This window comes from Culex quinquefasciatus, chromosome 2 (genome assembly GCF_015732765.1).
Source record: "Culex quinquefasciatus strain JHB chromosome 2, VPISU_Cqui_1.0_pri_paternal, whole genome shotgun sequence".
Lineage (NCBI taxonomy): Eukaryota > Metazoa > Arthropoda > Insecta > Diptera > Culicidae > Culex > Culex quinquefasciatus.
The window spans coordinates 71,877,300-71,886,616 of record NC_051862.1 but is presented as its reverse complement, the minus strand read 5'-3'; positions in this window follow the sequence as shown (position 1 = coordinate 71,886,616).

Below are 9,317 nucleotides of genomic sequence, written 5' to 3'. Positions count from 1 at the left end.
AAACACTTGATTAGACTTAGGAATGTTTATAGGAGACAATATCAACGGACTGGGGACTATGACAAAAGATTTCAGTTAACAATTTGAACAAAATCATACAAGACCGACTTGACAATATCAGAAATCAAGAATTTTCAAAACATGTAAGCCAGCTTGGGAATTATTCAAAACCATTTTGGAAACTTTCAAAAGTTCTTAAAAACAAACCAAAGCCTATTCCTCCTCTTATTGTTGAGGATTCTCCTTTGATTACATCCGAGGAAAAGGCAAATGCACTTGGGCTTCATTTTGTTAGTTCTCATAATCTTGGCGCTTCCATGACCAGCCGTAAAGAAACATCAGTTGCCAATAGTATTTCAACAATCAATGACTCTACCTTTGAATTTCCTGCAGATTCCCATGTTTCTGGTGAGGAAGTCAAAGTTGCAGTAAAACAAATGAAAAATGAAAGCTCCAGGCTTTGATAACATTTTAATCTAGTGTTGAAAAAACAGAGTGATCAGTTCTTTCAACATCTAGCCAATATTTTCAATAAATGTTTGCAACTTGGTTACTTCCCACCAATTGGAAACTGGGCAAAGTCATACCAATTTTGAAGCCTCAAAAGATCCAACATCGCCAACAAGTTATCGTCCCATTAGTCTTTTGAGTAGTCTGTCCAAACTCTTTGAGAAGGTCATCTATTCAAGGCTTTTGGATTTTACCAACGATAATAATATAATTTTGAATGAGCAGTTTGGCTTCCGAAAGGGACATAATACTGCTCATCAGCTTACGAGAGTAACTAAAATCATCAAGCAGAACAAGCTTGAGTCTAAATCAACTGCTATGGCTTTGTTGGATGTTGAGAAGGCTTTTGACAATGTTTGGCATGATGGTTTGATACATAAACTGTATTTATACGGTTTTCCAATGTATCTTATCAAAATTATCCAGCACTATCTTTCGGAGAGATCGTTCAGGGTTTTCTGAATGGGATTGCTTCTGGATTATTCAACATTGATGCTGGGGTTCCCCAAGGAAGTATTCTTGGCCCACTTCTGTACAATATTTTTACATCTGATTTGCCTACTCTTCCTGGTAATGGTGTGTTGTCACTTTTTGCTGATGACACTGCCGTTATTTATAAGGGTAAAATAACCAGATATTTAGTTGGCCGTCTTCAGAAGGGTCTTGACGTTCTTTCCGAATACTTTGGCGACTGGAAAATTCGCATAAATGCAGCCAAAACTCAAACCATCATTTTTCCACTTTCCAAATCGGCCAGATTTGCCCCAAAGGATGATGTTTTGATAAAATGAATGATGTTTCGATACCCTGGTCAAAGGAAGTTGTCTATTTAGGTCTCATACTTGACTCGAAACTATTGTTTCGGCAGCATGTAGATAAAATATTGAACAAGTGCAGCATTCTCATCAGGTGTTTGTATCCTTTAATTAACAGAAAATCAAAGCTATCTTTGAAAAATAAGCTAGCAGTTTACAAACAAATAATTTACCCCGTTATTGAGTATGCAGTACCTGTTTGGGAGTGTTGCGCTAGAACTCATAAATTGAAGCTCCAGCGTGTCCAAAACAAGGTACTCAAAATGGTTTTGAATGTTCCTGGCTGGACAAGATCAAGTGAGGTTCATGAATTAGCAGAAGTAAAAATGTTGGATCAGAAGATTCAAGAAAAATGTTTGAAATTCAGGGAAAAATGTGCTATATCTGAATACCCCTTGATTCAAGGATTGGTTTAGTTTATGGTAAGATTAAGTTAGTTTTAGGTTAGGTTATGTTTTCTTAATTTTTTTCCTCATTGTACCTAGTGTTACAAAAATGATAAATCATATACTTTTAAAGTTAAGAAAATGAACAGTGTTTAAATCACGAAAAGCAAACTAAAGCTGAAGAGCCACAGCTGACCACTTATTATGTAAACCAAATGTAATTATTATAAGAAAGATTCAATAAAGTATATTTAATTCAAATTCCCTGATGAATTCCTACCGTTTGTCACTCCATCACCATTCGCTCCCGAACACTCTCTTTTCTACTCTTCTCTCTCTCTGATCGGCTAAGTCTCCGAACGGTTCAGACAGGCCGATCGTCTCCGATCACTCTGAACTGAAAACATTTTTTCTCTGATGCGCTGCGTTATACTCATTGATTTGGGTTGCCTAAAATCAATGTTATCAATTAAGTTGTGCATTTATTTTGATTTCATAACATTATAGACACCATCCAAAGAAACTTCCACCAAGAAAAATTCAAATTGATGGCAAACTGAGGGCGTGAAGACAAAAAGACTGCCGCGCTGACATTTTGTGAGAGTGGCTCTTCGCTGAGCATGGTAGTGTGTGAGTGTTCTTCGAGCGACGGAGTAGGCAAAAAATTTCACGATGTATTTGTTCGCTGAGTGAACAGTTCGGGCCACTCGCTGGTTGCTTGCGAGTATCACTCGCTCATGAATGCTAGCGGGTTAGAATAGGCGACGAATGGATAGGCGATGAGTGAGTGGTTTCTGTTCATTGAACCGAAAATCAGGACCCTTGATTGAAATGGTTTTATTTTGAGGTATTATTTTACCCTTGGAATAACATGGTTTGGTGGGTATAACAACAACCTTTCACATACAGCACTTTGGTATTTTACCATCTATTACTGGGCAGGGTAACCAAGGGCACATTTTGGTCCCTGTTATTTGCCCAAGTAATACCAAAATTTGGTATTCCCGTGTTATTTAACCTTGCTCGGGATTAGCCCACTTTACAGTGATCAAAAAAGTCTTAAATAAAAGCTAGAAATGGGTTGAAACCCTGTTGATGTGCTACCCAGTTTTCCAACAATTTTGAAATTTCTTGAAATAAGTAGCAGTGTTGGCAAGAAATATAATTTTCAACAGTTATTTTGGAATGCCTTTTTAAAAACTCTATATATTGTTTCAGAAGCAAGATAGGGCCATATTTTCTTCGGGAAAATTTTAGAGGACATTCAGGACTAAACTTCTACGGTGTTAGTTTCTAAATTTATTAAAACATGAAAATTATAAAAAATCAAAATGTAAAAATGTGGATTACCCCATACAAATTTCCATACAAATTTGAATCGCTTTGCGGAAAACCAGTCACTCCCAAATTTTGGGGGGTTGTTTTGGGGCCCAAATGGAACCGGAAAATGCCTGTTCTGATTGAATTGGTCCATTTTTAAAATTTTCCCATACATCTTCAAGCCACCCTAATATTTACGTACCATTTTTGTTTCAACAGCTGCCAAAACTGTATGGAGACTTTTATAGGTAAACAAATAACACAAATAACACAGAATTACTTCTTTGGTAAATCTCGAATACAATTTTTTTTTAATTTCAGAGGTACATTATGGGTCGCAAGGTATTAAAGTTTAATTAAGAAAATCATATTGGATTGACATTATTAGAAAAATGTAAAGGGTACTCAGTTTTTAATGTAAGTCTATGATTAACTAAAAAAATATGTATCGCTAAAGCACTTTGTCGATCTATAATGAGAAGCCAAAAAGAACACTTTCACGCGCAGCATAAAACGCTCAAGCGTAAATGTGCTGGCGTTTTTGCTTCGACTTGACGACTTGTCGATCTTTCGCGCAAGAACGTGCCGGGACTTCGAATTTTATGTTCAGTATATTTTTCTGTATAAAACCAAAAATTTAATAGGAAAAAATTGGGTAAAAAAAGACGAAAATAAAACAATATGGCTATATCGCTGGAAATACATTTTGGAAAAGATTCAAATTTTGGGCCCAAGCAGTTTATGGCGCATGTTTTCGAATGGCTTTTAGTTTGAAACTGAATTCTTGTAATTTGATAGTGTTATCTATAAAATAGTTCAAAAAATACCTCTAAAAATGGTTTTGACCACATTTATTGATCGAAAATTGTAAATCGAAAAATAAAATGTTCGTCTCCGACCCCATGGCTACAAAAATGAAATATAAAAATTGTGGATTTACGAGCAGTTTTCCAATGATGGAAGACACAACTTTTTAAGAGCGGATACAGACATCGCTCAAGTATTTCAGAAAAAGAGCTCTCAAAAATCAGACTTTGAGCTCCGGGTTTCGGGCCCAAATTCAATCGAAAGAGCACATTTAATCCTTCAATTTGGTAATAGGATTTTTTTCTGGGACGACTCCTCGCCGCGCACGAATTTTTTAAGATTTCTGAGAAAAGTGTTTTTCTAAAAGCAAACCTTAAACCAATATTTGTAATATTGGTCATGTCTGCAACATAACAACCTTTAACTTTTTTCCATGAGACAATTATTTTTTACTTTAAATTTTCCAAATAAATTTAAAACTTTGTTTGATGTATTTTATCGTAACCCTTTGTTAATTTTTCTAAAAAACTTGTAAACTCTGTGTAAAAAAGGTGCAGGTGGTTTGTTCTACCAGGGGTGACCAAAGTATGGCCCGCGGGCCAAACTTGGCCCGCGAGGTGATTTTTTGTGGCCCGCGGACAAATTTTGGAAGGTCATGAAAAATGGCCCTTTGACCCATCTGTAAAATGATTTTATAGTTCTTTAAAAGCTTTTTTATTCGTGTTCAAGAAATGGTTCATCCATGCTTTGATCCCGACTTTACAACGCAATTTTTTTGTTGAAGATAGAAAGTTGAAAAGATGATTCCGCCAAGATTTTTGGAAAGTTTTGGAGTTATAAAACATTAAAATTTGACTTACATTGAAAACACATTAAAATAGCAAAAACTTTTGTATATCATACTAACAAATAACATATAATGCACCATTTTCTTATGAGCTGAGCCTTTTTTTAACTGCTTAGAAACTTTCCACCCAGAACTCTTGACATTTGGATTGACTAAAATTTGACTAAGCATTATAAAATTTATTCATTTTTTATTGAAATTTAAGGAATAATAGTTGACCCCTTTTGCAACGATTTGTCATAATTGTTGCACTTTATTTTAAAATTCAATTCCACCATTTTGCAAAGTTTGTGTCACCCCTTTTATTTTTTTTTATAATCATTGAAATTTTAAGGATAATAAAGGTGGATTCAATAAAATACCTTCTTTTCATTATATTTGAGAAATTACAATCGTTTTCAGCCACAAAATGTTTTATGAGGCATGCAAATTGCTATTAAAAGCTAGTGGATATTTTTTTAATAGATATTTTTTTATCAGATCGAAAAATAAGGGAGCAACATTTTTTTTTCAAAAAACTTCAATTTTTTATGGAGTAGAAGTCTAACAAACTGAAAACAATTTAGAAAAGCTACGTTTAAAATTATTTTTAGCATGTCTGGGATCGATCAAACATATTTTCAATTTTTGTACATTTCCAATGTACGGCAAAAAGCTTTTTTTATGCGAAAAAAAATTCTTCGTTACATGGATATTTTGAAAACTAATGATTGCAACACAACTAGCCAGGTGTAAAATGCATCTGTAAACATTTTTTTCATTACAAATTTTATACCATAGCATATTTTTTTTTGCCCCCACCCTCGACATTGGCCAGAGTCGAGGGATGTAAACTTCAAAAAATATTTGCAATCGCCTATTTAAATTAAAAAAAAACGATACTTAATCCACCTTTAGGTGGTTGGTGCCTTCCTCACATTCATAAAGTCAATACATTCAGTAAAAATAGCAACATTCCCTTAACATGTTGAACAAATCAATTTTATTACTGATTTCTTTTGATAGGGTTCGCAGACCTTCAATTTTTCTGGCTCATCGGCAAGGTCTGATAAAAAACCTATCCAACGAAAGTTCACATGGGAGATTCAGACATAATTTTTACTGAAATACCTGAGATCCGACATCCAAAAAGTGTATAAATAACACTTAAGTGCTAATAACTTTTTATAGAGTTGTCAGATCCTTGATGTTTTAGGCTCATTTGAAAGGTCTTTCAATTATCTAACTAATGATGGGTCGCATGATGGACCCGGATATCATTTTTACTGAAATATCTGAGATCCGGCCTCCAACAAATGTATAAATAACACTTAAGTGCTAATAACTTTTTATAGGGTTGTCAGATCCTTGATGTTTTATGCTCATTTGAAAGGTCTTTCAATTATCTAACTAACGATGGGTCGCATGATGGACCCAGACATCATTTTTACTGAAATATCTGAGATCCGGCCTCCAAAAAGTGTATAAATAACACTTAAGTGCTAATAACTTTTGATAGGGTTGTCAGATCTTCAATGTTTTGTGCTCATTGGAAAGGTCTTTTTAATACCTTTCTGAAAATGTATAACATGATAGGGTTTCTTGCAAAAACCACCCTTTTTACAATCTTCCGGACATACGCAAAAATCGTTTTTTAGCATAACTTTTGAAGTACTTAACTAAACTTGCTGATTTTAAATAGAGACCTATGGGACCCCAAGACGGATCGAATGAGACTAATACGGTCAAAATCCGTTCATCCAGTCCGGAGATAATCGAGTGACAATTTTTTTGTCCACCCACCTACACACATCCACACAGACATTTGCTCAGAACATGATTCTGAGTCGATAGGTATACGTGAAGGTGGGTCTACGAGGTCGAATTAAGAAGTTCATTTTTCGAGTGATTTTATAGCCTTTCCTCAGTAAGGTGAGGAAGGCAAAACATTTTTTCACATTTTGCCCGCAAGCTCATGTAAGCTTCAAATTTTGGCCCGCCATTCAAAAACTTTGAGCACCCCTGTTCTACATGACCAATATGACAAAGAACATTGTACAAAATTTTAAAAATCATGCTATTTTTATTTATATTTTTTTATTATTTGCCAATTTATTTAATCCTGAATAATTAATTCTCATTAAATATTTTCAATCAATGGCACCTCTGTGGATATAAATTGCCCATATTGCCCCAAGTCGAATGGTTCGATAAATGTCCCCCCGGTAGAACCTTCCCTCAGAGCCATGGCCACTCCGGGTGTGGCCAATATCCTACCAGTTTGGTTTTCGAGTGACCGTTCTAACAATCTTCGTTAGAACAGAATTCCTCCCAAGTTGGTGCACAACCTGTGACTTTCAATGTGTGCATGTGTGTCTGAGCAATAAAATTACCACCGTCGATCCGTCTCTGACGGATTTTCGATCAAAACTAAAATTGTTCAGAGGCTATCTGTTAGCTTATATAGTTCGCATGAAATGTGCAACATTTTCGTAACGCGCGACTTTTTTCGTTTTTCTGGATTGACACCACACCAGAATAGAGCCCTTAGGACAAAGTTCTTTGTCAAAAACTGCTTTCACTCCAAAATCAACCCACCTCCCCTATAAAATTTGCAGCTCGTATGGCGCCCCAGGCTACGGCAGCGGCCAAAATTGAGCTGAATTGAATGGGTCCGCTCGCTGCGTTGCAGTCTCAGTCTTCACCGCAACAACAACAACAACACCAACATTGCAACACGGATATGTGGGATGTTGGCTGCTGAAAACCGACTGGATGCGCATCAAGCTTTTGGTTAACCGTCGTCGTCAGTTGGAGGGGGTTTGCGGGGAGGGTGGAAATTCCGTTGTACATTGCATTGTACGAGGCATTCTTCATTATGATTTATGCATTGTTATAAATTGTTTAAAAAACTCATTTTAAATTCATTGAAATATGTTATAAATAACACAGCACACGTTATTTTTTTTCACTGACTTCGTCGAGCTTTTTTCTTTCAAGTCGCACACGATGCCGTTGGTGCCTGACGAGCTCGAGTGTTGTTGTGTCAGAAGTAAAACGCTGGTAGTTGAGGAAGATGTATTGGCTCTGGGTGGAGAGGGGTTGACTTATGAGAGGTTCGGAAGGTAATTTTGCAATTATTTATAACGGAGGTGGAGGTGATAAATTAATTTGTAAGAATTCGGGGCAATTACCTGTCAGTACTGAAGCTTATCTTTATGAATTTTAAGAAGAAACTTAAGTTTTCAAGGATACATCAAATCAGCAATTTAAAAAAAAACCTTCAATTTTCAAACAAACATAAACCAGTCTCAACACAACAAGCATAATCCATTCATTCAACATTAATCACCTGCAGAATTTATGTTCTCCTTGCACCGAAATGGTGGCAAACATCATAAAAGCACCAAACTTATCAGTCGCGGCAGCGATTTTACGAACTTCCTTCGCTTCCTTCTTTAACGCGAGAAACATTTTTTGTGACTTGGGAGGTTGTAATTCGTTGTTCTCCTCAACTCTCCACCCCATCCCAATAAACCAAGAGAGACAGTTATAAATTTATACATCGTTTACACGACATTAAGAATCACTTACGAGCTCTTATCTTGGGGTTTGACTTGGGAGGAAGAAGTAGAAAAAACATACTTAATAACTCATACTTCTTCTTCTTTATACGACCTCCCAGGCCAACATAACCCAACCAAAAGTCACACCCTTTTCGAATCATTAACTTCTTCACCATTGCCGCACAAATTTAAATCAGTTCATTTGGTTTCGACTTCTTCGATCGCATTGAAGTCGTGCCCTCCTCCAACCGAACATAATATCTCTCTCCCGCTTGTACCAGGGAGGAAAACCGTATGCATATCTATGCTCCAGGGGAGGAGGAGGAGGAACATGGCCATAGGAAAACAATAAATTTATTACGTGTGCCTGGGTGGATTAAATTGATTGCCTTCTCCCGGCCCTCCACACCTTCCCCTTTTGATGTAACTAATGTTTGCCCTCGTTTTTCATTCAGCTTAGTCAGTTGGATACGAAAATGCTTTTTTTCTGGGAATTGATACACTTAAAAAAAATATTTTTTGCGGTAGAAAATATAACAGAATCAAAATTAAGAAAAATATTTTTACTGTGATCACTCCTAAAATATGAAGAAATACTGTGCATGGAAATGAGGTGTATGCGGAATTATCACGGGCCTGCAGCATCGCCCAGATATCGGAGTAAATTGGAGCTCCCTCACAGAAAGCGAGCGGTAGAGGACGTGAAATTCAAAAAGGTGATAAATTTCCTCGTTTTCAGGTGAATCGCTTTGCTTGAATGGGAAGGTTGTCTTTCGATATGAGTTTTTGTAGTTGTGATTCGAATTATCTTAGAGCAGGTTGTAAACCTTCGTCTTATCTTTCGTAAAAATGTCTCGAACATAGCAGCTATTTAAGTAAATAATTGCCATTTTCGACAAAAAGCAGCTAGGCATGAAATATCAAAAGAGAAAAGTTTTTGTATCCAATAAGGGCGTAATAAATATGTTTTGAAGTTTATGTCCCTTGACTCTTACCGATAACAATGATAGTAAGTTTGACTTTTTTTTCGAAACAAAATGTATTCACTTGAAAGGATTTGATATAAAAATTGAAACCAATCGAAATA